General features: G+C 28.8%; 1 protein-coding gene and 1 long non-coding RNA gene across 16 annotated transcripts in view; one reads left to right on the forward strand and one right to left on the reverse strand.

Moving 5' to 3' along the window:
- The window catches only part of LOC145249737 (uncharacterized), a 1,648,663-nt gene that overhangs the window by 1,516,039 nt on the left and 116,643 nt on the right, over positions 1–15,981 (forward strand). The window lies entirely within an intron of this gene.
- Positions 1–15,981, reverse strand: part of LOC145249739 (uncharacterized) — a 295,379-nt gene that overhangs the window by 238,264 nt on the left and 41,134 nt on the right. For 3 of the 6 annotated variants that reach the window (XR_013863572.1, XR_013863567.1, XR_013863570.1), the window contains exon 2: positions 8,053–8,075. The exons of 1 other annotated variant lie outside the window; for it this stretch is intronic. This is a non-coding gene — a long non-coding RNA (uncharacterized LOC145249739). Of the gene's footprint in view, positions 1–8,048; positions 8,076–15,981 lie in introns of all 6 variants that reach the window. 2 more of the 6 variants (XR_013863568.1, XR_013863571.1) reach the window with 1 other exon arrangement.

Consider the following 15,981-nt stretch of genomic DNA (forward strand, 5'->3'; position numbering starts at 1 on the left):
GCTTTGTGGAGATCATATCTACAGATATGTGCAGGATGTAATCCACAAGAATGAAGTCTCACTCCAAAATAGATTATATTTAACTATATTTTTAATTGTAACATCTATTTCAAATATTTTATTTATCAGTTGTTCATAACAATTCATAACAATGTAAACAAACGTTTAAAAACAGATGGTAATATTATTTGTATAATACCACTTTGCAAATATCAGTAAAGTATTCAACCTTTTAAGAAATTTATCAATGTTTAGTCAATTATATTTTGTTTGCTTTGGTAATCTGTTGATGTTTCTTGTATTATTCATTAGACTTGCAAATATCAACAGAGATATGAGACCAGATTTTAAATACTGGGGAATATTTTCTTGTCCGAATGTATGATGCTCAGTGCAAATTATTAAAAAGATTATAATTCAAGAATTCTCTGAACCACTCTAGAACAAAAATGTTTCCACTTCATTAAATTTTCAATATCTTGGGTGATCCGGTTGGGGCCGTTATCATGTTTAAAAAACTCAACCACATTTCACTTTTTAGCTCCTTACCAGAGGTAAGATATTCATCCTAAATCTTTCTGTAGATAGTGCCATCCATCATCTTCTTTTCAATTACTTGAAGGTCTCCTGTATCCTCAAACAAAGAGGTAACTCCATCTCTTAAGTTTATTGATCAAACTTGTCATGTATTATTAAGGTATAATTGCTGAAATATTCACCATTTCATAAACAAAATGCTTAACAAATTCAATAGAATCATATGAATTTCTATCAATGTAATAACTTGACAACAGTCTTACAAATGATAACTGTTCCAAGTAGTCATCAACGAATTGATTTGAATATTTATTAAGGCAGTACACCGAGAGATATTGCAAGGAATCTCTGTTCTCTGCATGTTTACAGTAGCGTCATGTTTCTAGATATTTCTGAACATGAATATTAAATAGTTTAGCAAATATGTAATAACATTTTTACCAAATATTCTTGAACAATCTTGTCTCTAAGATTGAGTGTTCTTTTACTTTTGGCATGATGGCAACATTATTCCTATAAGTATTATGGAGGAAATGTGCCAATGTTCTAATTATGCATGCACATAGATTTTCTATGAAATTTTTACAATGTTTAGAAATAGTTTTGCAATGCAAAGTAGTCTTTAGAAATTTTACAAATATTAATTATATATATATCGATTTGAAAGTTGTTGAATACTTTTTACATGTGGAATAAACTAAATAATTAGATATTCCCATTCATAAATTGAAACCTTTTATTTTTATATATAATTTTTTTGTAATTTTGATGCTTATCTAGTAGTATATTTTAAGTAGATCTAATATTAGAATTGCGGCATGTTTTAATAGACATTTATAAAGGGGGTTCAATACTTATGTTTCATGTGGAAGTGCTTATAACGTAAAAACTACAAGAATTATTCATCTTTGTACCATTTTTTAACATTGTTCTATTCTAATCAGTTATAAAATGATTAGCAACTACTCTGCATGATATATTTAAATACAAAATGTCAGTTTTTTAAAAGCAATCAATATATTTTTTTTATTTTTAATTGGTATAAATGCTGTAAAATCAATCTGAAGAGAAACATATGGTTAAATTCTTAATCTAAATTTGTGTCCGTTTTTTTCTATAAAATACATTTTAAAATTATGCAGAAGTTTTTTTTTTCTATCCGAAGTAGAAACACTGAATGAGATAAGCATATTATCTGAATGTACGAATAATAAACCAAAAATTAATCAATTTTTTCTCATTAATCTCTGAAAAGATATTAACATGTAGAAAACCATTTAGCATATACTATATTAGTAAAATTTATCAAAAATTTATAAGAATTATTCTTTCTAAATTTTGAAATGTTACCTAATATATATAAAACATGTATACAGAACTTTTCCATTATAAGATATTTACATCAAATGTAATGACATATTTTACTGCTAAATTGGAATCTGTACTTATTGGATTGAAAGATTTACTAGTTTGTAACTTGATGATGATCAAAAACAATAAAGATACACTACTAGTTTTAATAAAATGTAAAAAATAAAGCTATTAAAATATAGATGCATATAATAGTAAAAAAAAACTCTTTGCAAAGTAATAATAATTTAAATTCATAAGATGTAAATTATTTATAAAATATTCTGATGAAAATCCATGTTCATCTTTGTTCATTTTCAGTTTTTATCACACATATCCACTACAAATGAAAATAATGGCTATTTAATTTACAAATATTTGAGGATAACTATACTTTATGGTGACAAATAAATTATTTTCAAGTGTTAATAATTGCATTTTCTGGATTTATTAAGCTTTGCAACATATTACTAGTTATTTTCTACAAACACAAGAAAAAAGATTATCAGGTTTTGTGCTAAATTGTCTTTATAACTCTATAATGCCATTTAATGGTCCACATAATATTTTGTCATTAACTTGAAATATTAGATTTCTGTAAATTTACGTTTTGTAATGTGATGGATTTAATCTAATTGGTAGCAAAACAAAAATCTCTCATCTCATCATCTCCGTCGTCTTTCAGGACGTTTCACCACCAAATCTACACGACTTCTCCAGTTCTCTCAATCTCGCATGACAGTTTGCAGGTCTCGAACACTTTCCAATCCTGTGTCCTGTAGCAGGTTGTCAATGTAGGTCATTCCTCTTCTACCACGGTTTGGATGTCCATCTGTTAGTATCCAGAGAACTAGCTTGCTGACTTCCTCTTCGCTGTCTCATGCAGTGAGCAGCTACTCGCATCCTTCTCTGCTGTACTTTCAGTGATACTGGTGGTAGGTCACCATAAAGCTGTTGGTTTGTTGCGTGGCTCCTCTATGATGTATTGAGGGCGATCCTGAGCATCCATGTGTAACAGCCATCTAGTCTCTTCTTCAGCATTGTATAAGGGTACCTGCCTCAGCACATCTATGGCAATTGATTCAAAATTTAAATCAATTGACAAAATAATAGTCCTAAAATGTATTTATTACTTTGAGAATGGCATAAATTAATAACTATCAGATGAAAAAACCTGTTTGTAAGTAAATACAATTCCTTTAAATGAATTATATATCCTTTTCTGTGTGAACATTAATATCATATGTACAAATTCTCAAAGTCTTTATACATTTATTTTATTCATACGAATTTAGCAAAAAAAGTAACAAATAAAAGAATTTTATTTTCTTCAGCAATAAAACATTGCTGAATAAAATAAAATAAATTCTTTTATATTTTTTTGTGTGAAATTCGTATGATTTTGGCAAAATTTAAGGAAAGATGAAGAGTTTTGTTGAGAGAATACAAAGATTTAAAACAATCAAATAAGTTATTAAAACATTTAAAATACCCAGTTTTATTATACAGTTTTACTAGTGAGTATTTTAATAAATACTAAGATACCACTATCTCCAAAGGAAAGAATTAGAAACAATAAAATTTGAAAACTGGCATTATCTACCCATGTTTTGAAGTGAGGGATATTTCTTGACAAAGAAAATAAATTATCATAATGAAATGGCATGTGCCTTTTCCCTTTTACTACTTTTTTCTTTCACTCTCTTCTGTGTCACTCTAATTATTACGTCTTTTTCTAACCCAATAATTTATTTCACAGTTTTTCCTTTTGCCTGTTTTCTTATCAGTCTGTCTGCCTACTTTGTCTGTTTCTTCTTATTCCTGTCAATCATTATTACCTCTGTATGTTGTTTAATAATTGGTACTTTAAACATTCCTTTATATTTTGCATTCACTTAGAGCAGACATTCCTAGTGTTTTTCTTTTCAATTTTTATTTTGTGATGCTAGATATTTTTTAGTATTTTTTTTATTTTAGTTAAACGCTTTTCAACATTTAGCGAATCTTTCTTTAATGATAAATATCAAAGATAGTGCCATTTTTCTTTTGCATGCTTTTCTCTTTCTAACTATTAGAAAAGTGTTTTCTAAATTTTTTAAGCGCATTGGTTTGTCCAAAATTTTTAAGGGAATCATCATTACATGAAGATTGCCTCTTTTTTAGCCATGCATGTACGCTTCACTTTTGATTTCAATAACCAATGTATTTGTGATTAAATAGATTAATAGACTGGATGACACTTTCATTTCTAGTGCATGCTTTAAATGGATTGCGTTGTGTTTACATATATATACAAAAGTGTATATAATATATTAATAATATATTATATCGATATGTATTTAATATAGTTAGATATAAATTGGCATTTATATCTAAATTTACATATCAGATCTGTGAGTGTATATATGTCTACCTGTTTGTTTAGCCAATGCATTTGTCACTGTAGAATAAGGAAATATAATAAACAATACTGAAAGCTTAATGCTTCAACAATGTATTAGTAAAGAAAACCCTCGTTTTTCTTTCTAATATCATATTAGAAACATTAAGTCTTTTAATGTCAGTTTCTATATTTCCTGAGGCCAATCAACCTTTATCAATATTCTTACCAATTTATATGAGTGTGTGATAGGGTGTGTGGGTGTGCACATACAAGCAAATACAAACATGTGCTATGTTTCTTCTATGTTACAACCTTTACCCGTGAAGAATTTCCAACTAGGCATTTGAAGAGAGAAGTGATCAACACGTGCTTGTGTTTTTACATGCAAACACCCACATCAATCATTCAATGCATTTAAAAAAATCATTTACTGCACATTTGACAATTGTTTTATCATGCTACTTTGGCTTATTATTTGGCATTACAGTTGCGTTGTTGTATTAGTAGGAATAACTTATGCTTAGTAAATTCTCAGATTTTGGATGAAAATAGATTTTTTTTCTAGTTTTTTTTTTGCCAATACTTATTTGACAAACATAATTTGCATGCTTAACATTGGTTGCAGTAGTGTCTTTTTCTGCTTGTTTCTTATGTAATAAGACTGATGATATTTCTCAGTAATGTAGAGAAATATTAGTACTCTAGCTGTTGATCATTTTCTTTTCAATATGTTTTATGAAATTTACTGATCAAGGGGAACATGGATTGAATGGGCATACTTTTCAAATTGTTTATTAAGGTAATCTAAATACTTATGTTTTACAATTTGCTTTTTTCTCTTTCTCTCTCAACAATGATAGTAAGAAGTTGCATTAATAAATGTTTGTCATGTTTACCAGTGAATGCTTGTAAATAATTTCATAAGTGGAATATAATAATCAGTGAGGATGATTTTGTTAAATAGTATTTGTATTTTAAGACTGTATTTATATCCATTGATCTTGCTAGAATATTTATATTCATCAGAGGGATTGGCTACAATACCACTTAGGATATTACAGTTTTCTTTCTTTAAATAATATTTATTACTTATTATATATGAGAACATTTTCATTTTAAATAATGAAAACTGACACTAGATTTATTACTTAATTTTCCAAAATAATTATTTTTCTTATATTCAGTCCATGTTGTTCCATTGAAATAAAAAGCAATGAATACCATATTATCAAGAAAAAAAAAAGAATTACTTAAGGTGTTCAGATTATTTGGAGCCACCCATAAAGATGGCTATAACACTTTAATAATACTTCATTGGGGTTTTTATATTTTGAACTGATATAACACCAGAAAAGTAGAATAACCTTCTCCAAATATTCTCCAGCTACTAACTGACTTTCGTACTACTCAATATTCCATGATTGAATACTAACTAAATGATCCATGAGACGTTGGCAGAAAGGTATGTACCGTTGTCTTCATTTTATGTGTGGCAGCCACATCTAAGCATATCAAAACTTCATACCATGGACAATCATTCAAAGCTTTTTTTATTGCTTATTGAATCATTTGGTGGGTTTCCCCTCTCTTCATGTTTAAGCCTCCTCAAAGCTGTGTTAATGTTAGTTGACAATTGCTTGCCCTGTTTAGCATCTTGCTGTTAATGTCGCTATGCGTGACACCCCTGTTCAGAATTTGCATATTTCAGTATCCTTTGTTTCCATATCGTTAAACTTTCTAAATTAAATACATGACCCAAGACAATGTTCATATTTTTTGCAATATAATGTAATTTATAAATAATATTCAATTAAATAAAATTTTAAATTGGAAAATTATTTTTAGTGAAATACGAATATAATAATATGATGAAGGCCATATTTTCTCGTATTTAACTCATATCCAAAACAAAATGACAATATTTTATGGATTGAATCCAATGTCTTGGGCAATGTATATTGGTGTTAAATTGGTTCATGCAGTATAAATGGGTTTAAGGCTTATCCGTATATGTTATTATTTGGTAGAATATGCTAATTTATGCATCATATATAAATGAAATATTTAAAATGATTTCTCAGTATAATAAAAAGCATAGAGTTGATGGTTTGCTTTCGTTGTCTACCTCAAAAAACGATGCAAAATAAAATGTATCATGAGTTCAATGGTATGATTGGTGGTTATCTCCCTTTATACATAATCATTTTCTTCCCAAAATGAGATAATACTCAGAGTCAGTTAAGCACATGTATGCTTGTAAATAACTATCAATGCTTTGCTTATTGAATGCTAAAAATCCTCCGCTCAAGATCTTTTACTGCACTTATTAAAAATACTAAATTTGCAGTTGCTTTGTTTGGAATAATAAATAATAATTTAAATTAAATGGTACAATTCTTTTTAAAGTTGTATTTTGCAGTAGCAGCTCTTGGCACATTAATATAAAAAAATTAGCAAATTGCTCAAGTTGAATGAAAATATTAAATTGCATTCCTAACCTAAATGTTGAAATTAATGCCTCTCATCCCTTCCTCCCAAAGCAAATGAATGTTCATTAAAATCTGATAAAAAAAATAACAGACTTGTGACGTTATCTTTTCATATGAGCTTCTATATAAAAATAAGGAACTTCCTGTATATAATCTTTAAAAAATTATTAATCATTTTGATTGGTTCTCTTCAATCTTTTTTTTTATTTCATTGTAACTATACTTTTGATTAAAAAATCTTTATATTTCATAACCAGGTTAAAACTAAGATAGTTATGCTGTGAAACTGATACAAATGTTGCCTTTACTTCTATAGATACAATAATGTGTCATTTAACGATACTCTATGCCATAAATAAACTATATTAGCTAACATTGTAGATAAAAATTATTTCTGGCAAAACTAATAAAACTGAAGTCTTCGTTTATTAAGCTTTATTGAATTGGAAAATTAAAAAGATTTACGTAAAATGCAGAAACTGCAATTACATAATTTTTCATTAATTAGAAAAAGAAAAGCTGTATAAAATTAAATTTCTTACTCATATCCTTAAAACAGCTAGCATGTATTAGTTTGAAACATTTTGAATTTTAAAATCGAAAAAATAAAATATCTAACAAACAGAATTTTATTTTTTCTTAATGATGAAAAAATGCGTAGTTGAATAATTTTATGAGCTTTATATCCTCCAATTTAATCATGAAGTGTTTATTGTAATTAAGACCAACACATTCTTGACATAATTTAGAAAATTATAAACAAAACTGAAATCTAAAAATCAAATTAAAAAGTACGCAAAAATATTGCGGCCTTTGTTGTTTTTCTTATTCAAATTAACCTTATGAATTAATTTATGCTATTTTTCTTAAACGGCTTATTTCTTCTTTAATAGCAGGTTTATTCATTTTCTAATGCTATTATATTGCAATAGTTGACAATATTCTATGTTTTGATACACAATAATTCTGCAAAATATTTGATTTGGAATGTGAATGATTCCCTTTAAATAGGGTAGTTGTCTTCAAATACGAATATAACGATTTATCAGTGTAATTAGATAGAAAATACCAATTAACTACATTTATGTTCATATGTTTAGATGAGTTCCTGAAAAATAATAATGCTTCAAATTTGGTTAAAGTTAAGTTAAAATAAATGAAAAAATATTTCCTTCTGTAGTTTAAACTATTTTGAATGAAAAGTCAGGCACAAAACAAAAGTTTAGTTTATTCATTTTATGTACATTTTGGATTCAATATTAGAGAGAGAAAGCAACAAATATACTCACTTACATTCTAGACTTCAACTCAGCTACCTGCAATTATATATTTTCTTTATTAAGACAACTAGAAACAAACATCTAAAATCAAGTAACATTTATACCACAACTAATGCAGAAATTAACTTAGCCTAGCTTTATCACACACAAGTAACTGGCATGCACCCTGTTTAGCATGTATGTAAATGAAGAACTTAGTTTAAACATCATAATAAAAAGTGTCAGAAATAGAATCCTTGTTAAATATTGGAGAACCTGAATTGGCAGTTTCGATAAAATGTTTCAAGTCAGATGCTGAAACAAAGATCTTCAGAGACAGCCATGTACGAGGAGAACAGAAAGAAATCACTAAGTTATTTTTACCTGCTGCGGGACATAAAGTCATAAGGAAGAGTTAATTAATGATATACCTACCTGAAATCAAAAACCTCATATTTTACAAAGTCAAAGATTTTTTTTTTTTTAATATTCAACCATAAAATGGATCGTCAGCGCAGAATTAACCAAATTCTTTGTATTAAAACAAAAAATCTGCGAATCTATCAAAAAATATCTATGCAGTTTTAGATATCAGTAGATGCTATAAATTTCATTGTCTGGGCTTGGAAATAAGACTGCTAAAGAGGAATTAATTCAACTTCGATTAGTAGAAGTACAACATTTTATATAGAGTTGTAATTCTAAGACAGTTATGAATAAACAAAATGCTATTAGAAGCATGTCTTGATTTCAGAAAACAAGAGAAGTTAAATTTCAACATAAAGAGACAAAATTCAACCAAACAATCCAAAATTAAAATACAAATATTGCAATTATGAGCATGAATTAAATAGGTAGAAGTGTCCAGCATGGAGACAAATATGAACTTTTAAGCCACATGTAAATGGCAACTTAATGTAAAGATTGTTGAGATAATATCCTCTAAAAATTAGAACAGAAAGACACACTGAAAATAATTTCAAGGAAATTAAAGTGAATGGCATAAACTTAAAATGCAAATAGATAGTAGGAGTGACGTAACACTTGTTTGGAAAAACTTTTCAAATAACCTTCTGAATCAAAATTGCACAAAACTATTAAAATTAAGAAAATTAAATGGAACTTTTATAAAAACACTGGCGTCCTTTTATGACACTTTTGAAGTTAAATCAGCATTTGAAACTATCACTATTATGTTTACTGACCGTATAAGAAATAATGATCTAATAGGAACTGATTTATTGAATATTGATAGTACATGCTTACTTAATGCCTTGTATACAGAAAATCCTGAAATTGGATTTTTTTTTTAATTATAACGTCAGTATTAAGTTAAAAAGACTGAACAATTATATTTTAAAACCCATAATAATTAATAAACTATATAAAATGGTGGAAGATTCTCCATTAGATCCCTCTTGGTAGAAGTAAATGGACTTCCTCCATAGTTATTATAAGAAAGCCGAATGATGATTTTAAAATTTTGTGGTGATTTATAAAATTGCTGTAAATCATAAGATTTATTTGGAATCATATCCTATATACATTGAAAAGATACTACTATTAGCAAAAATGACATGCTTTACAAAAATTGACCTGAATCACACAAACAAATTAAAATAGATGACCAGTTTTAAAAAAAATCACAATTAGTCCTCCTATAGGGTTGTTTAGATGGTTTCAAAAGGAAATAGAGAATCTATTGAAGGTGCCATTGAAAACATAATGCATCAGGATGATATATCTATTTCAGTGCAACCAACAAAAAAAAGTAGAACGAAAAAACAAGCATGTGTTAAATGAACATGGAATGAACAGCAGGAATGATTATAAACATAAATGTATACATAATTGTAAAAAAAAATAGTTTTCCTCAGTAACTAAATTTCAAAATCTTGTATTTCATCTGATCGATGTCTCTCCAATAAAAAACTAAAAGATAGAATCATTTTTTTAAAGCAAATTGCTACCAAAATATTCTAACAGAATTCAAACATTATCATAGAAAAGAATTGCAGAAACTTAGTCATCCTGAATATTAAGATTTAATGGATTTAAAATAATCGATATTGAATATTGAATAAGAAATACCATACCACATGTAGACGTCTTATCAAGTCTTCAATTTATAAAGTGACAAAATCAAAAATTGCTGGAAAATGTCGAAGATGAATGCACATTAACATGATAGAATGAAGAAGAAGCCATAGATCTAGACAGGCCGTGAATGCCATAATATTCCTGAAGATATAATATAGTTGGCTTTGCCAATATAGTGATTTGTATAGCCAGGGTTAATCGCTTATAAGTCGCATTTTTTTTTTTCATTTTTCTTAAACTTTTTCTTCTAGGGACCAACCAGATGTCTGACATTTACCCCTATTTTAGTGAGTCCAACCAAGAGATCTTTTCAGGATTCTAGCCGTCCCTTTCAGTGCAATCGTTCGCCGGTATACAGTTTAATGTGTCTGCTAAGATCAATATACATTAAACACCATATCAATTAGATTGATTCATAGAGATGCAATAAGTGAAATGTCTGTTATTATGCAAAATTAATGGATTTTCATGATCAAATAACTGTGATACAACATTTATTAAAATCGATTTTTAAATATCCCCATGGCAAACTTTGTAACTAATTGTGACATTCCATGGGATATTTTTAAAAACTTGTAGTAATAGGTATGGTACAACATTGCACCCTAATTTGTGAACTTTGGAATGCATTAAATAACCTCTTAGTTACCTCTATTCCCAAATCCATTAAACTATCATTGGCAAGCTGTTTTGTTAACAAAATATACATCTACAAAAAAATTAACCTTACATGATTCAACAATGATTTATATGACAAATCGTAAAATCCAATAATGAACCAGCCATTTTAAAAACTATAGTGATTAACATTAATGAGAGAAACAGTTTCTAAACATCAGATTTGTATGTCATTTTTATTTGATAAAGAAAATAAGAGAAAAAAATTTTTAGTTTTTGCTGAGAAAAACTTGATTGTAACAAAAACATTTATGAGTTTTGTTTGTGTGTTTGTTTTTCTGTTGAAAAAGCTAAATCTGAATTCAGCCATAGGAACCAATGCCAAAAACTTAAGTGATTGAAAATAGCGTTTACTTTTGCACCATTTACTCATTTTTATCATCCTACTTACAATGAATAACTAGAGATGATAATAACAAGAAAAAAATAAACATTATTTTCAAGTTTAATGGTGAAAAATGTTCGTTTGGCTTAGCATATGCAATATGTTTAAACATTTCTGCTGGTTAGTCTAAACACAAAATTTTCGCCTATTGATTCAAAGGAAAACATGTATACTAATGACATACATACAGAAAAAGCAGCAGCTTAATACCATCTGCACTGATGCTGTTAGTAATGACAACTCAGATATATACATGTTAATACATGTATTATGAAATATTTCCCTTTTTAAGTGATATTTCAATAGAAAACTAAAATATTTAATCACCATAAGTGTACACACACATAAAGTAATCCAGTAAGAATAAAACCAACTCGAAACATGACAAGATGTGATTGAAGTGACCAATATAATGATGTAATGAATATATGAGTACATCCGGGTTCCTCCTTATAAGAACATGATCGGCTGGTTAAACTATAAATACTGATTGATGGTGCTGCCTAGAGAATCGTTGAAAGGTACACCAAAGTCTCATGTTAAGGTTATACCAATTCCAACTAGGAACAACAGTCTATTAAGGTGACTTACTAGATTATTACTTGAATACTGTAGCCAAGTCCAGTCAGATACTTCAAACAAATATATCTCTTTTGCAGGACATATTATATAAAAACTAAAAGTAAATCAACCATTTAAAATTTTATTAATTTAAATTAAAAATGCTTTTTTATAATTTACTTTATTTCATTTTGTTTCTAGCTAAACTTTTTAAAGCCAATCATTGACTACAAAATTTACTGAAATATTTTTTATTTGATTTACTTCTATCAAAGTGAATGAGCAACACAATTTAAAACTGTGTGACTAGTACGTTTCTAGAATAGAAATTTATATGAAGCATGAGGCAGAAATTATAAATCTATAACATAGATGTGTATGTTAAGTACAACCTGCACCAGAAAAAATTATAAATCTATTATGATATAGATGTGTATGCTAAGTACAATCTTCACCAGAAAAAATTATAAATCTATTATGATATAGATGTGTATGTTAAGTACAATCTTCACCAGAAAAAATTATAAATCTACTATGACATAGATGTGTATGTTAAGTACAATCTGCACCAGAAAAAATTATAAATCTACTATGATATAGATGTGTATGTTAAGTACAATCTTCACCAGAAAAAATTATAAATCTATTATGATATAGATGTGTATGTTAAGTACAATCTTCACCAGAAAAAATTATAAATCTATTATGATATAGATGTGTATGTTAAGTACAATCTTCACCAGAAAAAATTATAAATCTACTATAACATAGATGTGTATGTTAAGTACAACCTGCACCAGAAAAAATTATAAATCTATTATGATATAGATGTGTATGTTAAGTACAACCTGCACCAGAAAAAATTATAAATCTACTATGATATAGATGTGTATGTTAAGTACAACCTGCACCAGAAAAAATTATAAATCTATTATGATATAGATGTGTATGCTAAGTACAATCTTCACCAGAAAAAATTATAAATCTACTATAACATAGATGTGTATGTTAAGTACAACCTGCACCAGAAAAAATTATAAATCTATTATGATATAGATGTGTATGTTAAGTACAACCTGCACCAGAAAAAAGTAACTCTGTGACAGTATAATCATACATGGTGATAAAAAGTGCAGCTTATAAATAGGTTTGTGGACCTAAATAGTACGTCAAACATGGTATGCCGTCTAAATGATGAAATCTCTCTTCAAATTAGAAAATCAAGTAACACACCTAGAAAACTGGTTGAGTGCTTTTGGAGTCGATATATGATTTTAATCTGGAACAAAATGAAGTAATAAATATCGCATCATGTGTCACTAATGAACTGTAATGTTTGCTGATGGAATACTTTTGACCATGAGGAGAGCAAGAATAGTTCAACCCTGTGGATTAAATGAAGAATTCCATTTGAAAATCCGTACAAATTCCTGAGTTCGACAAGATACACCCAAAGGTCAAAGATTATATTGACCAAAACACGAGACATAGCAGTAGTCTGAATAATAAAAATTATTAATCCTCATCTCACAACTTCCGAAACCTAATTCTCTAAGAACTTTTGGATAAAAATTGATATGGAGTATGAGGTAGGAATTAAAAATCTACAATGAAACAAATGTGCATGTTATGTACAACCTACAATGTCTGGTGTGCCGTCTAAGTGATGAAATCACACTTCAAATCAGAAATGTAAGTAACACATGTAGAAAACTGGTTGGGTGTCTTTGGAATCGATGTAGAATTTTAATTCAGGATAGAATAAAAGTACAGAAAACGCAGGTTTTGTCATCTTTGTCCCATAGAAGTTTACATGATTTAGAATATTTTAACTAACAATGTTCATGGAGGATACTTACAGATATTGAAAAATGGATGTAAGTGACACAGAAATTCTGAAATGGGAAATTTGATCTGAAATACTTAAATATTATGTAGGATTGATCTGACCTGCAATGAATATGGAAAGTTTTGTTCCAGTTATATCAATTTTAGAACTCATCAAGGGAGTCCCAAATACATGAAGATTTTTCAATATGATTTGCATGGTGTTTCTAAAGAATATGTGAAAAAGAATACACCTGATTTGGGAGCCTCAAACGGTATGTGAAGGTTGATCAGAACAATGATATTTGTCATTGGTTAGACTGAAAACTCACATTCACTTTTCACATATTTAAGAAAATTATGACAATATTCCAGCATGAGTTTCATCCAATCAAACAGTGATAAAAAAAAACTATGAAACCGTAATACATTAATAATTTAATGTATTAATAATTTCAGGTTTATGAAGAGAATTGCAAAGTAAATTAAAGTAGTGTAGTTTTAAAATGCCTGAGACAGTTTAAGAAAAAAAAACAAATCGATGATAATTGCCTGACTTTGCTTCAAGAGAAGATCTGCATATTGTCAATATGAAGACAACAACTCATATAAAGGTTGGTGCAAGCATTCAAAGCCAATAGAGCATTTCTAAATTTCAACAATAGAAACAACAGCCAAGAGAGGATTGTGTTAGAACTATTTATGATTTTACATGTCCTATTTAGGATACTTGCAAGGCAGAGGTGCTCCTTTGAAGTGTATAATTGAATGGTAAAAAAGAACGTTGGAAATCCAACACCTAGGATCATGCATACATATGTGTTAATCATTGAATGGTGAGGAAACAAAGATTGTTAGACATCCAACACCCAGGATCACACATGCAGATGTGTAAATCACTGAATGGTGAGAAAACAAAGATTGTCAGACATCCAATACCTAGGATCACACATAAAGATATGTTAATCATTGAATGGGGAGGAAACCAAGATTGGCAGACATCCAACACCCAGGCTCACACATGCAGATGTGTAAATCACTGAATAGTGAGAAAACAAAGATTGTCAGACATCCATCAAATAGGATCACACATAAAGATATGTTAATCATTGAATGGTGTGAAAACAAAGGTTATTTGACATCCAACACCCAGGATCACACATAGAGATATGTTAATCATTGAATGGTGAGAAAACAAAGATTGTTAGACATCCAATACCCAGGATCACACATAGAGATATGTTAATCATTAAATGGTGCGAAAACAAAGATTGTTAGACATCCAATATCCAGGATCACACATAGAGATATGTTAATCATTGAATGGTGAGAAAAGAAAGATTATTAGACATCCAATACCCAGGATCACACATAGAGATATGTTAATCATTGAATGGTGTTAAAAGAAAGATTGTTAGACATCCAATACCCAGGATCACACATAGAGATATGTTAATCATTGAATAGTGACAAAACAAAGATTGTTAGACATCCAATACCCAGGATCACACATAGAGATATGTTACTCATTGAATGGTGAGAAAACAAAGATTGTTAGACATCCAATATCCAGGATCACACATAGAGATATGTTAATCATTGAATGGTGTGAAAACAAAGATTGTTAGACATCCAATACCCAGGATCACACATAGAGATATGTTAATCATTGAATGGTGAGAAAAGAAAGATTGTCAGACATACAATACCCAGGATCACACATAGAGATATGTTAATCATTGAATGGTGTGAAAAGAAAGATTGTTAGACATCCAATACCCAGGATCACACATAGAGATATGTTAATCATTGAATGGTGAGAAAAGAAAGATTTTTAGACATCCAATACCCAGGATCACACATAGAGATATGTTAATCATTGAATCGTGTGAAAAGAAATATTTTTAGACATCCAATACCCAGGATCACACATAGAGATATGTTAATCATTGAATGGTGCGAAAACAAAGATTATTAGACATCCAATATCCAGGATCACACATAGAGATATGTTAATCATTGAATGGTGTGAAAAGAAAGATTGTTAGACATCCAATACCCAGGATCACACATAGAGATATGTTAATAATTGAATGGTGAGAAAAGAAAGATTATTAGACATCCAATACCCAGGATCACACATAGAGATATGTTAATCATTGAATAGTTACAAAACAAAGATTGTTAGACATCCAATACCCAGGATCACACATAGAGATATGTTAATCATTGAATAGTGACAAAACAAAGATTGTTAGACATCCAATATCCAGGATCACACATAGAGATATGTTAATAATTGAATGGTGAGAAAAGAAAGATTTTTAGACATCCAATACCTAGGATCACACATAGAGATATGTTAATCATTGAATGGTGTGAAAAAAAAGATTTTTAGACATCCAATATCCA

This window comes from Euprymna scolopes, chromosome 28, assembly GCF_053919585.1.
Source record: "Euprymna scolopes isolate OS-2025 chromosome 28, ASM5391958v1, whole genome shotgun sequence".
In the NCBI taxonomy this organism is placed as follows: Eukaryota; Metazoa; Mollusca; class Cephalopoda; order Sepiida; family Sepiolidae; genus Euprymna; species Euprymna scolopes.